Source organism: Macrobrachium nipponense, chromosome 42 (genome assembly GCF_015104395.2).
Source record: "Macrobrachium nipponense isolate FS-2020 chromosome 42, ASM1510439v2, whole genome shotgun sequence".
In the NCBI taxonomy this organism is placed as follows: domain Eukaryota; kingdom Metazoa; phylum Arthropoda; class Malacostraca; order Decapoda; family Palaemonidae; genus Macrobrachium; species Macrobrachium nipponense.
The window spans coordinates 49,174,944-49,189,739 of NC_061103.1; the positions used below are offsets into that span (position 1 = coordinate 49,174,944).

Here is a 14,796-nt window from a genome sequence, read left to right on the forward strand (position 1 = left end):
TGCATTGGTTTGTTGTGCCATTCCTCTGTTCTGTGTGTCATTCTCCTGTCTCTGTATATTTCTGGGTCTTTGTCTACTTTTATTAGTCCTTCTTCCCATGCACTCTTTAGCCACTCGTCTTCACTGGTTTTCAGATATTGCCTCAGTGCTCTGTTCTCGATGTTGACGCAGTCCTCTATGCTTAGTAGTCCCTCCCTCCTTCCTTTCGTGTTATGTATAGTCTGTCCGTATTTGCTCTTGGGTGTACTAGTGCTTTGTGTATTGTCATATGTTTCCTGGTTTTCTGATCTATGGTGTGGAGTTCTGCCTTCGTCATTCCACTATTCCTGCGCTGGTATCTGATTACTGGCACTGCCATGTATTTTATGGCTTTTATTATATTTCCACCGTTGAGTTTTGACTTGATATCGCGTTAAGTCTTTGCATATATTCTTTCCTGATCGTGTCCTTCATTTCTTGGTGTTTTTATATCCCCTCCTTCCTTACTCCCGAGGTATTTGTATCCTGTCTCATCTATGTGCTTGATGTTGCTCCCATCTGGTAGCTTTATCCCTTCAGTTCTCGTTACTTTGCCTTTTGTATGTTGACCAAGGTGCATTTTTCTATTCCAAACTCCATCCTGATGGTCCCATTCTGTTGCCTCTTTTCTTGAGTTGGTACCCGGCATCCATCTTCTGTAGTACTTTTGTCATGGGAATCATGGCTACTACGAAGAGTAGTGGGGACAGTGAGTCGCCCTGGAAGATCCCTCTCCTGATATTAACCTCTGCTAGGCTTATTCCAGAGCTTGTAAGTATTGTATTCCAGTTGCGCATTGTATTTTTGAGGAAGCTGATGGTGTTTTCTCTGCCCCATATATTTTCAGGCATTCTATTAGCCATGTGTGTGTATCATGTCAAAGGCTTCTTATAGTCTATCCATGCCATGCTTAGGTTGGTTTTCCTTCTCCTACTGTTTCTTCATTACCATTTTGTCTATCAGGAGCTGGTCTTTTGTGCCCCTACACTCCTTCTGCAGCCTTTCTGTTGGTGGGGGGATGGTGTTTGTCTCCTCTAGGTAATTGTATAGCATTACACTGATGATACCTGTTAGTAACTTCCACATTATTGGTAGGCAGGTGATAGGCCTGTAGTTACTGGCTATATTTCCCTTACTCTTGTCTTTTTGTACTAAGGATGTTCTTCCTGTGGTCATCCATTTGGGTGCATGGTGATTTGAGATACAATGCTGGAGTTGTTCTGGTATTTGTGGGTGTAGGGCCTTGAAGTTTTTGAGCCAGTATCCATGGACTTGATCGGGACCTGGGGCTTTCCAGTTAGGCATTTTCTTTAGTTGGTGTCTGACTGTGTCTGTCGTGATCTCTGTGAATCTTTGTTTTATTCTCCCTGTTTCTTCTTCCTTGACTTCCTGTAGCCATATTTGCACGTTTGTTTGTGTGATACCGGATTGCTCCATATGTTTTCCCAGAGTCCTCTTTACTTGTTGGTTCGGCTTCAGGAATTTCTTGTGGTTTTCTTCCCCTCTTAGTTGGCTGTATAGTCTTTTCTGGTTGATTCCGAATAGTTTGTTTCTGTTGGTATCCCTTATTCCTGTTCATGTTACCGTTGGATCATATGTGCTTTGGCCTTAAGCCTCTGTTTGTTCATGTCACTTACCTGACAGATATATATAGCTGTATATTCCGAAGTCCGACAGAATTTCAAAAACAAAACTCGCGGAACACGCATGTGGGCGCCAGGTGGTAGTACCCATTCCCGCCGCTGGGATGCGGATATCAGGAACCATTCCCATTTATTTTCTATTCATATTTTTTTCTGTCGCCGGTCGGTAAACAACGTTTACAGACCTCCGCCTAGGATTTTTTTTTTTGATTGACTCGTTCTAAGTATCTGGATCGACTTTTGGTTTTGATTCTGGATTGTTGGATTGGCATACGCGATAGTGGACTGTTTTTTTTATTGTTTTGGATTGGCTTTTCTGTAAACATGATGTCTGGATCAAGTTCAGTGAGTTTCAGTGTGTGTGAAGAGTATTGTAAGGTGAGGCTACCATAAATCATCATTAGATCCTCACACAGTATGTATGGGGTGTAGGGGGCATGTATGTTTATTGGATGATCGGTGCAATGAAATGCGAAGGTTTGACCGATGATGGATGGAAGGTGTATGATTCTTATCGGCGTAAAATTGGAACGCGATAGGATCAGGAGGTCTTCCTCCAAGAGCGGTTCTTCGAAAGGTAAGGGAAGTAACATTTCACCTGCATTAACACCAGTAGAATTTGTTTCACCTAAACCTGTGTTGTTGCCTTCGGGCCCTGATTCTGTGTCTGGAGAAGGTAATGCCCTTTCTCTGATTTTAGTCGTTACGCTCTCTAGAATCTAAAGTGTTAGCCTTGGAAACCGGCTCAGTTAAAGTGTGTGATCGTGCCCCTAGTGTTGTGGAGGGGGCGTCAGATCGGCCCCATAATGCCTCTAGGCCTAGACCTCTATCGGACTCCCAGGACTCAGGGAGTGGGTAGTCGAAAGCCGCAAGAGGGTTACGGGGGCTCCCCACCGATCTGGCGTCCCTTCGGCAGGACCTGTTGTTAGTTCCCAGGCTGCCAAGGAGCGTGCCCAGGCTCGCATCCTCAAGGACTGTTTTCGTCCTCCGAGGCGTCCTCCCCGCGCAGGGTGGAGTGCTCGGAGAGACTCGCGTCCATTGAAAAGGACTTTTCCGAGGGAGGACACTTCACGTCCTCTCTCTCCGTTATCGTTTGCGGTCTTCACCCGCGTCGTATGACGTGTTTCCGCCACAGAAGAGAGGTAGGACGTCATCTGAGGATGACGCTGAGAAGCGCTACATTCGCTCTTCGGAGAGGGCAGGTAGCTGTACCTGTGAGAAGGAAGGAGGCGTCCCCTCGCCCCTCGTCTTCTCGCAGGTTCAGCCCTTCACCTCCTTTAGTTCTTCACCAACGAAGAACATTCTTGTGTCCCTTCAAGACCAATTGTCGGCTTTGATGGCTCAGAAGACTCGCCCCAGCAGCAGTCGAGCCTAAACGTAGGAAGGACGTCAGGCTGCCTGTCAAGAGGACGAAGCAGTCCACCCTTTCCTCCTCTCCTCGTTCGTCTCTTTCTCCTCTTGTGGTCTCCTGCGGGCTCCCCCGATCTCGTTCTTCCTGTAGGAAGTCTCGTGGACAGGACGCTTTTCTTCCCTCTCGACGTCCTGCACAGCGACCGCGGCGTCAGGAAGCTTTTGAGGACGCTCGGCAGGACGCTTTGAAGGACACTCGGCAGGACGCTTTTGAGGACGCTTTTGAGGACGCTCCGTCAGGACGTTTTTGTTAGACTTTGGCCGTACGAGAAGACTCTCGAGAGCACCCAGAAGGACGCTTTGAAAAGAGAGGCTGGACGCTTTAGCGGGAAGCGTAAGGACGCTCCTCTAGAGCGAGTTAGAACAGCCCAAGTAGCCTCTCTTGACGCTCAGCGCGGTCAAGACGCTCTTCATTCTTCATGCTCTAAGGATCGACCAAAAAGTCGGTCGCATTTGAAGAAGCTTCTGCACCCAAACCTCGAAGGTCTTTGCTGAAGGCTAGACCCGTTGGGCGCATGCCCTCTCCGGAGGAGCAGTCTCCGATTCCTCTTAGGGAGGAAGGAGAGTTTAGTAGTCCGGCGGACTCGGTTGAGGAGGAGCAACCTTCGGTTTCGTCAGTTTCGGACTATAAACTGCTGGTGCGACTGTTACGCTCGTCGTTTGGAGACAAGTTCCAGCCTGCAGCTCCCAGGTCTCCACCTCTCATGTTTTTCTTTGTCGAAGTCTTGCAAGGTCCCGGAGTTCGTGGAAATGAAAACTTCGTTGTCCACCAAGAGGGCGTTTAAGAAGTTGCAAGACTGGATGGAACGACGGAAGGATCAGGGCAAGTCGACTTTCGCCCTTCCTCCTTCAAGACTCAGTGGGAAAGGTGGCGTTTGGTATGAGACCAAAGGAGAAGTAGGTGTTAAGATCCCTTCGTCATCCCAAGGGGATTTTGCTAGTCTGGTCGACGCTCAGAGGAGGTCCCTTTTGTCGACATCTAAGATTTCATGGACGCCCTACGGTAGATAGACCATCACATGAAAGGACTTTTAAGGACTCTGGAAGTCTTCAACTTCCTAGACTGGTGCTTGGGATCCTAGATCTTCAATCTAGGAGTCCGGACTCGTTAAGTCTGGGGGAGCTGTCCAGTGTGTTATCCTGCATGGACAAGGCCGTCAGGGATGGTTCGGAAGAGCTAGTGTCTCATTTCGGCACTGCCTTTCTTAAGAAGAGAGCGCTGTTCTGCAATTTTACTGCAAGATCAGTTTCTACGGCTCAGAAAGCGGAGCTTCTCTTTGCGCCTCTTTCGAACCATCTCTTCCCCCAGACTATGGTGAAGGACCTGGCAGTTAGCTTACAAGAGAAGGGCTACTCAGGACCTCTTGGCCCAGTCTTCGAGACGTCCCGCAGTCCCTACTACGTCTTCTTTTGGACACCACCAAGGAAGGTTAAACCCTTTTTGTGGGGCTCCTCCTCGAGAGCTGCTCCTCGAGGGAGAGGGCTTTCAAGAGGAAGAGCTTCTTTTAAGCCAAAATCAAGTAAGTGAAAATCAAGTCCTTCAGACACCAGTCGGAGCCAGGCTGAAGTTATTTGCGGGAGTGTGGAGAGAGAGAGATACGGACGCTTGGTCCCTCAAGATAGTGGAACAGGGGTACAAGATCCCCTTTTTTGGATCCTCCTCCCTCTATCCATGACTCCCATAGATCTTTCTCCTTTATATCAAGAGAAACGACAGATTCCTTTTCGATCTTTTAGATCAAATGATCGAGAAAAGAGCGGTGGAGCAGGTCTTAGACCTGGGGTCACCAGGATATTACAACAGACTTTTCCTGGTACCAAAGCAGTCGTCGGGGTGGCGTCCAGTCCTAGACGTGAGCAGGCTGAATCTTTTCATAGAAAAGAAAAAGTTCAAGATGGAAACGCCTCAGTCTGTTCTAGGAGCCTTGAGACCGGGCCGACTGGATGGACTACAGGACGCATACTTTCACGTTCCAATCCACCCTCTTTCAAGAAAGTATCTGAGGTTTCGTTTTGAAGACAAAGTCTGGCAATTCAGAGCCCTTTGTTTCGGCTTAAGCACGGCTCCGATGGTATTTACCATGCTCATGAAGAATGTAGCGAGATGGTTACATTCTGCAGGGATAAGAGTGTCTCTGTATCTCGACGATTGGCTAGTCAGAGCATCGTCAGAAGAGAGGTGTCTGAAGGACCTTCAGTTCACGTTAGCCTTGGCGAGGTCCCTGGGACTTCTGGTCAACCTCGAAAAGTCACATCTGACCCCAACACATTCCATCGTGTATCTGGGGATTCAGATTGGATTCAGTGGCTTTTCGGGCGTTTCCGTCCCAGGAACGACAGCTGCAAGGCTTAGAGAGAGTTTCGGCCTTCCTGGGGAAGAAGCTTGCTCGGCTAGGGAATGGATGAGTCTGCTGGGGACCATTTCCTCGCTGGAAAACAGTGTTTTCCCTGGGGAGACTACACCTCAGACCTCTCCAGTTTTTCCTGGCAGAAGAATGGAGAGTCAAAGAGGATCTGGATGCGACCTTGATGATCACCGAATCAGTGAAAACCCATCTGAGATGGTGGTTAGATCCTCGGAAGTTTCGAGAGGGTTTGTCTCTAAAGCTTCTGAGCGACCCCGACCTAGTGTTGTTTTCCGACGCTCCATGTCGGGATGGGGTAGCAACACTAGAGGGAGAGGAAGTGTCAGGCACCGGAGGAGAACAGGTGTCCTGGCACATCAATGTGAAGGAACTAGCGGCGGTTTTTCCTGGCACGGACAGTTCTTCCAAGTAAAGGTTATTGCAGACAAGTTGTCCAAGTCAACTCAGGACAACACCACGGCCCCTTGCGTACCTAAAGAATCAGGGAGGTACGCACTCCCGTCCGTCTATTTTTACTTAGCGAGGGAGATTCTGCTGCTGGGTGGGCAAATGCAAGGCGAATCAGGATCCTGACGAGATTCATCGCAGGAGTCCAGAACGTCAGAGCAGACCTTCTCAGCCGACAGGACCAAATCCTGCCGACGGAATGGACTCTGCACCAAGACGTTTGTCGGGAGTTATATGGAAGGCTGTGGGGACGTCTTTAGTCGATCTATTTTGCGACGTCGAGGACGAAGAGTTGCCTCTTTATTGCTCACCTGTGTTGGATCCGGGAGCAATCGCTATAGATGCACTACTCTGGAACTGGACGAACTTAGACCTGTATGCCTTCCCGCCATTCAAGATCATGGGGGAAGTCATGAGGAAGTTCGCGGCGTCAGAGGGGACGAGGTTGACCCTGGTCGCCCCGATGTGGCCCGCAAGAGAATGGTTCACGGAGGTAATGTCCTTCCTCGTAGACTTTCCGAGGACGTTTGTGGCCCTGGAGGAAAGATCTACTCAAACAGCCCCACTTCGAAAGATATCACCGAAACCTCTCCCGCTCTGGATCTGACTGCGTTCAGACTATCGAAAGTTGGCCAGAGCGAAAGGTTTTTCTAAAGCAGCTGCAAAAGGAAAAGCGATCGCCAACGCAAGGAGGATTTTCATCGAGAGCTGTTTACCAGTCGAAGTGGGCTTCCTTCAGGGCATGGTGTAGAAAGGAGGGAATTTCCTCTTCCACTACCTCTGTGAGCCAAATAGCCGATTTCCTGCTATTCTTAAGGAATGTGCAGAAGTTGGCAGTCCCGACCATCAAGGGATATAAAAGTATGCTGTCAGCGGTCTTCCGACACAGAGGCCTAGACCTTACTGACAACAGAGATCTTCACGATCTCTTGAGATCGTTTGAGACAACCAAGATACCTCAGGCGAGGCCTCCTTCCTGGAACTTAGACTTAGTTCTAAGACTTTTGATGTCGAGTCCTTTCGAGCCTCTCCATGCAGCGTCTCTTAGGAACTTGACAAAGAAGGCTCTTTTCCTAACTGCTCTGGCGACGGCGAAGAGAGTTAGCGAAATTCAAGCCATCAGTAAACAGGTGGGCTTCAAAGGTGACAACGCTGTCTGCTCTTTGAGTCCCACTTTCTTAGCGAAAAATGAGAACCCGTCTAACCCGTGGCCCAAGAGCTTCGAAATTAAGGGTATGACAAGTCCTTGTGGGCCAAGAAACCTGAGAGAGCCCTGTGCCCTGTCAGGGCCATAAGTTTTATGTTCGCAAGACGAAGGAGGTACAAGGTCTCTCAGATAATCTGTGGTGTTTCGGTGAAAAGACCCGATTTACCATTATCCAAGAATGCTTTGGCTTCTGAGAGACGTAATAAAAGAGGCTCATTCATCTTATCAGAGACTGATTTGAGCCTCGTTGCGAGTTGAAAGCTCACGAGGTCAGAGCTGTCGCAACCGCGCTTGCTTCCAAAGGAAACATGTCGATCAAGGACATCCTTGATGCCACCTTTTGGTAGGAGTAATTCGGTATTCGCCTCACACTACTTAAGAGATGTGGGAACGATATACGAGGAACTGTTGTTCTCTTGGGCCATACGTTTCTGCAGACACAGTCTTGGGGGCTGGAGGTAGCTCTTTCCCTATCCCTTAGTTAGGTTTAGGTTAGTTTTTTATTGTTGTGTTTTTGGTTTGTGGTGAGTCTTGTGTGAAGATCTCCCATCTCTTAGTTTAGTGTTCAGGGGATCTTGGTTAGTTGGTCAGGTGGTGGTCAGTTTGCTTCGTTGCCCTCATATGTATGGCTCGATGGTCCTTGTCACGTTGAGGTCACGTCCCCGTTGACAGAGCATCCAGAGCGCACCAGCACTACAGGTCTCCACCTGGCTGGCAACTCTGATTAAGCAGAAGCAGGCTTAAGTGCAGTAATCACAGATGTCTTACTTTGCTACAGGTGAGGAACCCAAGGTGTACATTCATCTACTTAATTTAAGTTTCGCCTACAAATCCTATTCTGTCTCTTCCCACCATCCGAATGGTGGGATTCAGCTATATATATACTGTCAGGTAAGTGACATGAACACAATGTTATTGTTATAATACAATTAAGTTTGTTCATACTTACCTGGCAGATATATATAATTAAGTGCCCTCCCACCTCCCCTCAGGAGACAGTGGCACTGAGAAAATATGAATAGAAAATGGGAATGGTTCCTGATATCCGCCTCCCAGCGGCAGGGAATGGGTACTACCACCTGGCCGCCCACTGCATGTGCGCGAGTTTTGAAATTCTGTCGGACTTCGGAAAATACAGTTATATATATATCTGCCAGGTAAGTATGAACAAAACTTAATTGTATTATAACAATAACATTTTTACATCTTCTATTTTGTTGTTTAGTCCCCTCTCTTGTACTTTGATTTTATTTTATTATTATTATTATTATTATTATTATTATTATTATATTATTATTATTGTTATTGTTTATTATTATTATTGTTGTTGTTTTTTTCTGTTTTTCTTACAATTCATTGTGTTTGGAATTTATTTGATAGTAAGAAAGTTTCTTGATGTGCTCCAAGGAAATTTGAGTTTTTAGTATAGTAGTAATAGTGGTAGTAGTAGTATTAGTAGTAGTAGAGTAGTAGTAGAAGAAACAATAACTGAATGTGATTTACATGATTTCATCTAAAATTGCAGCCAAACTATTGTATGTCATAAGATAATGATTTGATCTGTTGCAATAGGTGGCTGGTGAAACTTGTGGCTGGAGAGTGCTGAATAGCAAAGACATTTTTTTGTAATAAATTATAAGTGCATTGTACCTTGTGATATAATATGATCAGTAAACACCTTATTATGTCTCCCTGTATGGGGTTAGCAATAACATCTACCTCCTGTGTGCTCTTTAGGCAGTACTGACGGTTCTCTGCTGCATCCCTTCTCACCTTAGCTACATTGACTGGACTTGTAGCATGTTACATAATGTTCCCACTTCTTTTCTTTCTTCTTGCTATCCATCATCTCTAAATATTTCATTTTACTGGCAGTCCCCGTTTATTGGTGATCTCGGTTAATGGCGATCCGGTTTTATGGTGCTTGTCTATTGCCATGAAATTGACGATTTATGGCACCATAAGTGCCAAGTTTCGGTTATTGTCGCTGTAAGGTGCTGATAATAGAGTTACCATAAATTGCCGACTTTAGGTTAATGGCAGTTTTCACTTATCAGCAACACCCTGCCGAGAATGGAACCCCGCCGATAATTGGGGACTGCCTGTATTGCAGTTTGGGATGTTCTCTCCCAGTTTTCACCTTTAGCTCAAAGTACTAATCTCATTGACTATTCAATTTCTTTCCTTTGTGTTCAAACACCGATCACCCTTTTTTGCCGTCTTGAATATCAAGAAAAGATACCATTGCTGGGATTGGTGTTTGCAGTTAAAAGCCTACTGTGGTGGTCCTGTGAACTATCCGAGAATGTTTGGATGTGAGTTGTATAAATGTTCTTTCTAGTCATATTGCTGCCTCAATTTCAGAACTGTCCAGAGATTTCGGACCCCACAGATGCCATAAGTTTTGTTTTTTTTGGCAGGACATTGCTTTCTTACTGCCTTGCTCATCATTGTACAATTAAAAGTGGCTATTGTTTACACTTGCGCTTTAGTTATTGAGATGCTACGGGCTTAGGTTCAGGGAAAGCGGTGGACATTGGGGTGCACTCCTGATGTCAATAGGGAGGTGTGGTGACCTATTGCAATTGATGACTATTGCAATTGGACTATTGCAACGGAAAGTAGGTTGATATTTGCATTGAAAAAAGTTCCATTGACATTCTTCCTATGGATATCCAAATACTCTTTATACTTTCTAAATACCCACCATCTTTACAGCAAGCTTTGCATTACTTCAAAGAAAAACTGGACTACTGGTACATGACCCATTTCCATGGGGGAAACCAAGAATGTTGCAAAGCATGTTGAAGAATGTGAACAGCTAAAACATTTCTTATGAGACATTTTTGTGACCACTAAAGAGTATTGAAAAGCAAGGATAAAACTAAGGCTGCAGGTGGTGTTTTTGTGTCTTCATTATTTGCAAAAGCTCTTTCACTCTGGTTAGAAAAGTTAGGAAAATTTTCTGGTCAATATTTTTCCCTAGAAACCTCAAATATTTATAAAATGAAAGATTAGAAGTTGCAGATACATGATGGTTGCAGATAACCATTTTGCAAATGTACAGTATCAAAGTAGTCAGAAAGTAAGTCTCATACAGACTGTAGGGAGAGAGAAGATGAAGTCATGATATCATCCCCACACAAGGAAGGAACCATAAGCCATTCCATTTACCATGATAGAATTTGGCTGTCTTGGCAGGTTCAAAAGATTGAGTGTTTGGCCCCAGATTACATTCTGTGTATCATGATAAGACATGCTCAATTGCATACCAAACTTTCATTCCAAATAAACTACTAATGAATTTAGAAATAAATAAAGGACTCATCAATCCTTATGTAAAGACTTCTTAAGAGCACTTTATTTCCAGTGCCAGGAGAGGACCGCTGTTTTTTAACCCTTAAAAAAAATTTATTTTGCTTACAACCCTTCCCTTACACCTCTTCAAAGTTTTTTTAAGTTAGTGAGCAAGATGATTAATGTCACTCTCTGTGTAAGATAGTGAGTGAGATGATTAATATCAACCTTGTGTGGTACTTTTAACCATAAGAACCGTCTCAGGCAGCTGTATTTAGCTTCAGGGCAAGTTGTTCCGTCACTGATGTTGTAAGCCAAATGGAGCCTTCTGATGTGAAACCTTAATTATGACCAAACAGCATCCTATCAATGTTGTTTATGAAAGAAGTATTTTGATTGATTTTAAGTGTTGAGTGTTGCCATGTTTGTACAGGCAGTCCCTGGTTATTGGCAGGGCTTCAATTTCCAATGGATTAACAATAACCTAAAATCAGCGATATTAGCGCCGATCCCTGGGTACCAGGATTGATAACTGGTGGTTGGTGCAAATAAGTGGGGATCTGCGCATATTGGGGCCGAAAATCCAGTTATCATTGTCGCTAGACAAGCATAGTAAAACCAGATTGCTGATAACTGAGGCAGCCGATAACCAGGAACTGCATGTATTAAGCTATTAAAGGGAAGTGGAAATAGTCTCAAATGATACATTTGGGCCTTTGTGTTGATTTCCCAGTATCTTTGCGGCTTCAAGGGCGGCAGTGGCTGAGAGACACTTATTGTTTGCCGTGAACAAGGTTGTGAAGTGTGAAATGTAGTACAGCTTTCAAGTTTCCTACAACAAAGATTATAGTGGTTTTCTTGTACATTAGTATTTATCCAGACCTGCTGTATATACATGCAAAGAATTCCTTGTGTGATAGAAACTAAACTCCAGGCAATCCCTTTTGTTTGTATCTGAATGTTTGTAAGTTGAAGTTCTTAAGTTGGATGGTGTCTGTTAATCAGGTATAGAATTAGTAAATACAGAAGCAGCAGGGACAAAGACCAGTAAGAAGGCCTACAATATTTTTGATAACTGGTACTGTTGAATGCTTGTGCTGGATTGAAGTTTGGGCAAGAAACCATCCAAGATAGAATAGAGTGGAGGGAACTAATTTCACATCCGATTTCCCAAAGAGAAACAGATAAAAATCTGATGATGAGGGTGGTGATATATAAAAAGAAATTGCCATTCCTGTAGTTCATAGTTCAGTGTTCAACGAAGTTAATTTAAAAGAGGTTTGTGAAATGGATATTTGCATAATTTCACTTTCAAAGATTAGTCTGATATTTGTATTGTTGTGTAGTGATTCACATGTTCTTTTACCTTTCAGTACAGTATTTAATTTACTCCATGCTATTTTACAGATTCTACAAAATTAACTCCCTCTTTATATGAAAAAATTGATCGAGTTTTAGAAGCCAAAGTATCCCAGTTAGCTAGTGATATCGGAGAACAAATTAATAAAAAGTCTGCTGGGACCAGTTCTGATGGTGGTGGGAAGCTGGTACCACTTCGTTTATGTCTATCATAACCATATGAATTTAGCTACAAAATCCACAACACATGGAAGTGGGCAGTCGCTGCCTGCAGAAGTTATGAAAACAATAGTAGATATGCATATAGATATGAAGAAGTAAGTACAGTATTGGTTCCCTTTGTTGAATCAGTGACAGTCTTAATTTAACAGTAATTTTTTTTTCAGGAGAAACAAATAACCAATGATTCCTCTTCCTGAAAGTCAGTAGCATTTTATGAATAAGGAGCATACAGTTTGTTGTATTTGAGTGTTGGAATATTGTTTTGAAAAAATATTGAATTAATAATGACCCAAGTGTTAATGTGAAGCACAAACCATTACTTTATTGTAGCCTATTATTTTTTCAGTATTGCAAATGAGTGGCAACACTTCTTTCATATTAATGGAAGAAGCTCCTGCTGGATGTAGCTACCCAGCAGTTTGGTGCCTCTTTGGGGAAAATCAGTGATGGGACAACCATGTGTGAGTTCTGTGTGAGGCTTTGCTTCCTTGCCATTGTAACTTACACTTCTAACCTGGATGTGAATGTGAGGAGTTTTCAGAGTCTTTTGGGACAGTTCTGACTGCTTTTGCAGAGATTTATGCATTTTCTGTGGGGAGTGCTGTATGATTGGTATCCTATGGCCTGAAGAGTAGTATTGGCAGGCTCAAACACATCACTCCCCAATGTCACCTTGTTGTTACATTCCTCCCTCTTTTGTCATGATCTCATTGAAGAATCTGTTGTAATGGAACTCGTAGTGAGCCTGTCTAACTGTACTGTACCTGCCCTGCTGGGTAAGTTAGAACCAGTGAAACAGTCTTGGACGAGTTCCACTTTTTGTGCTCAAGAAGCTCCAGCATGACTGAAAGTGATACAAGCCTCCAGTTGTCCCCAAAGGGTTTACCAGCAACAGAACAGAAGCGAGGGGAAACAGTGACAACAGCAACTTCAATAACAGCAGGATCCTTTTCATGGAAGATGGAGATGTGCATGTCAAAGGAATGAAAAGCAGAGTGGAATGCCCCCTGGGGGCAAGGGAAGAGATCGAGCCTGATAACTTAATACTTTGTAAGTTGGGGTTAATAGTTTTCCACAACCACCACATGCAGTGGACGTCTTCCCCTTGGGGACACAGCTTCCTCTCCAATGGGTTGGGTTACTAGTATTTAGTTCCATCCCCCACCCCTCAAAGGATTTTTTTTCAACAATCAAACTTCTCACTGGAGAAGTATAGCCAAAATGCCCCCCTAAAGAGAACCACAGAGAGAAAGACATCCTCGTTTGTCACCAGGCATACCTCTTCATCATTCTCCTAAAGATGGATTTTTCAAAAGGGAGAGAGATCATTCACTTGTCAAAGCTGAACAAGCACAGTGTGTGCTAAGTTTCAGATGACAACTGTTGTTTGAGTGTGTTTGTTCATTCTTTGTGGGACCTGGATCATCTTTGTCTGGAAGAACAATACTTGGATGTTCCTATTACCATTCCCCTCTGCTCCTTCCTTGGGTTCCAGATAGGGAAAGAGACATTCAGGGTCACACTTTAGCTTAAATGTTCCCTTGTTTGCAGGGATAACCAGAGAGGAGTGCTTATGAAACTCACAAGTGGTAATCAAGACTCCAGTCAAAAGGTTTCTAGGTCAACTGGGACAATCCTGCTTCACACACACACACACACATATATAGGCATTTTGTGTGGGTGGGACTGCACTGGGATACACTTATGTGCAGTTGTCTCTTCCAAAATAAGACTACCCAGAATAAGACTTTCACAACAACAGTTTTGAAAGCCTTATTAATGAATCCTGGGCCTGTTACGGTTTGTGTCTGTGGTGGATCCAATCTTCAAACTGTGAATGAAGGACATGAACAAGTCTGGCTCTTATATGCTTGGAAAAAGCTTTTTGGCTGTTTCCACCAGCGAAACTTGGTGGTTGGGAAGATACTCTATCCATTGACTGGAAGGTTCTCTTGCCAAACAGGTCAATCTGAGTCCATGGCAATACAGTTTAGTTATAAACATGGATGCTTCCTTTGCAGGTTGGGATGACACTGGGAGGATTGCTAGATAGCTGTGAGAAGGTTTTAAAGGGGTGACAGATTTTGTTGGATTTCTCAGTGCAGTCATGCTTTATCCTATGGATGGCTCAGAGAAGGCAGTGGCCCTTATCAACAGTCCACCTCACAGGGTTGCTCATTGTGACACCAGATTTCCTGTGAAGGCAGACTGAAGCTTTGACACAGTGGATGTTGGCGAAACAAGTGATTGTCAACCTGCGTCCATATCCGGAACTGAAAACTGTTTTCTACCATGGAAAAAGCCATCAACTTTCACTGTTTGTGTCTCCAGACTTGACCATTGTCCAGATTTTGAAGGTTGTGAACAAACTGCTAACCTTCAGTGAAACTGCCAACTTAGTGGGCCTAATTAGCCAAACTGTCATTGGTTTGTTCTGCTAAAATAGAGAATAAGGAATTAATCCCATTGCCATCTGTTCTATCCCAGACTAGGAGGGAAAGTCATCTATGCATCCTTCTTTCTGAGGCACTGACCTACAGTTGTTCATTCTCTAAATCTAGTGCACTGTGAAGGTTGTTTATCAAATATCTAACTATCTGTTGATTAGCAGATTTCCCACCCCGTCCTCCCCCCCACCCCTTCAGGTGGATGGGACTTTGCTGAATGAGCCTGAAGCATCAGCTATTCCAAGTGTAACTTTTGACTTGCATCTTACTTTAAAGAAACATCTAATGAAAGTTTCAGCAAATTCCACACAAAATTTAGGTATTGTTCATATGGCCTCATACATTTATAACTGATAAAATCAATGCAACCTGTTTTAGGT

General features: G+C 44.2%; 1 protein-coding gene across 1 annotated transcript in view; it reads left to right on the forward strand.

Annotated features, from left to right (window-relative positions):
* The window catches only part of LOC135213373 (vacuolar fusion protein CCZ1 homolog), a 221,391-nt gene that overhangs the window by 157,163 nt on the left and 49,432 nt on the right, over window positions 1-14,796 (forward strand). The window lies entirely within an intron of this gene.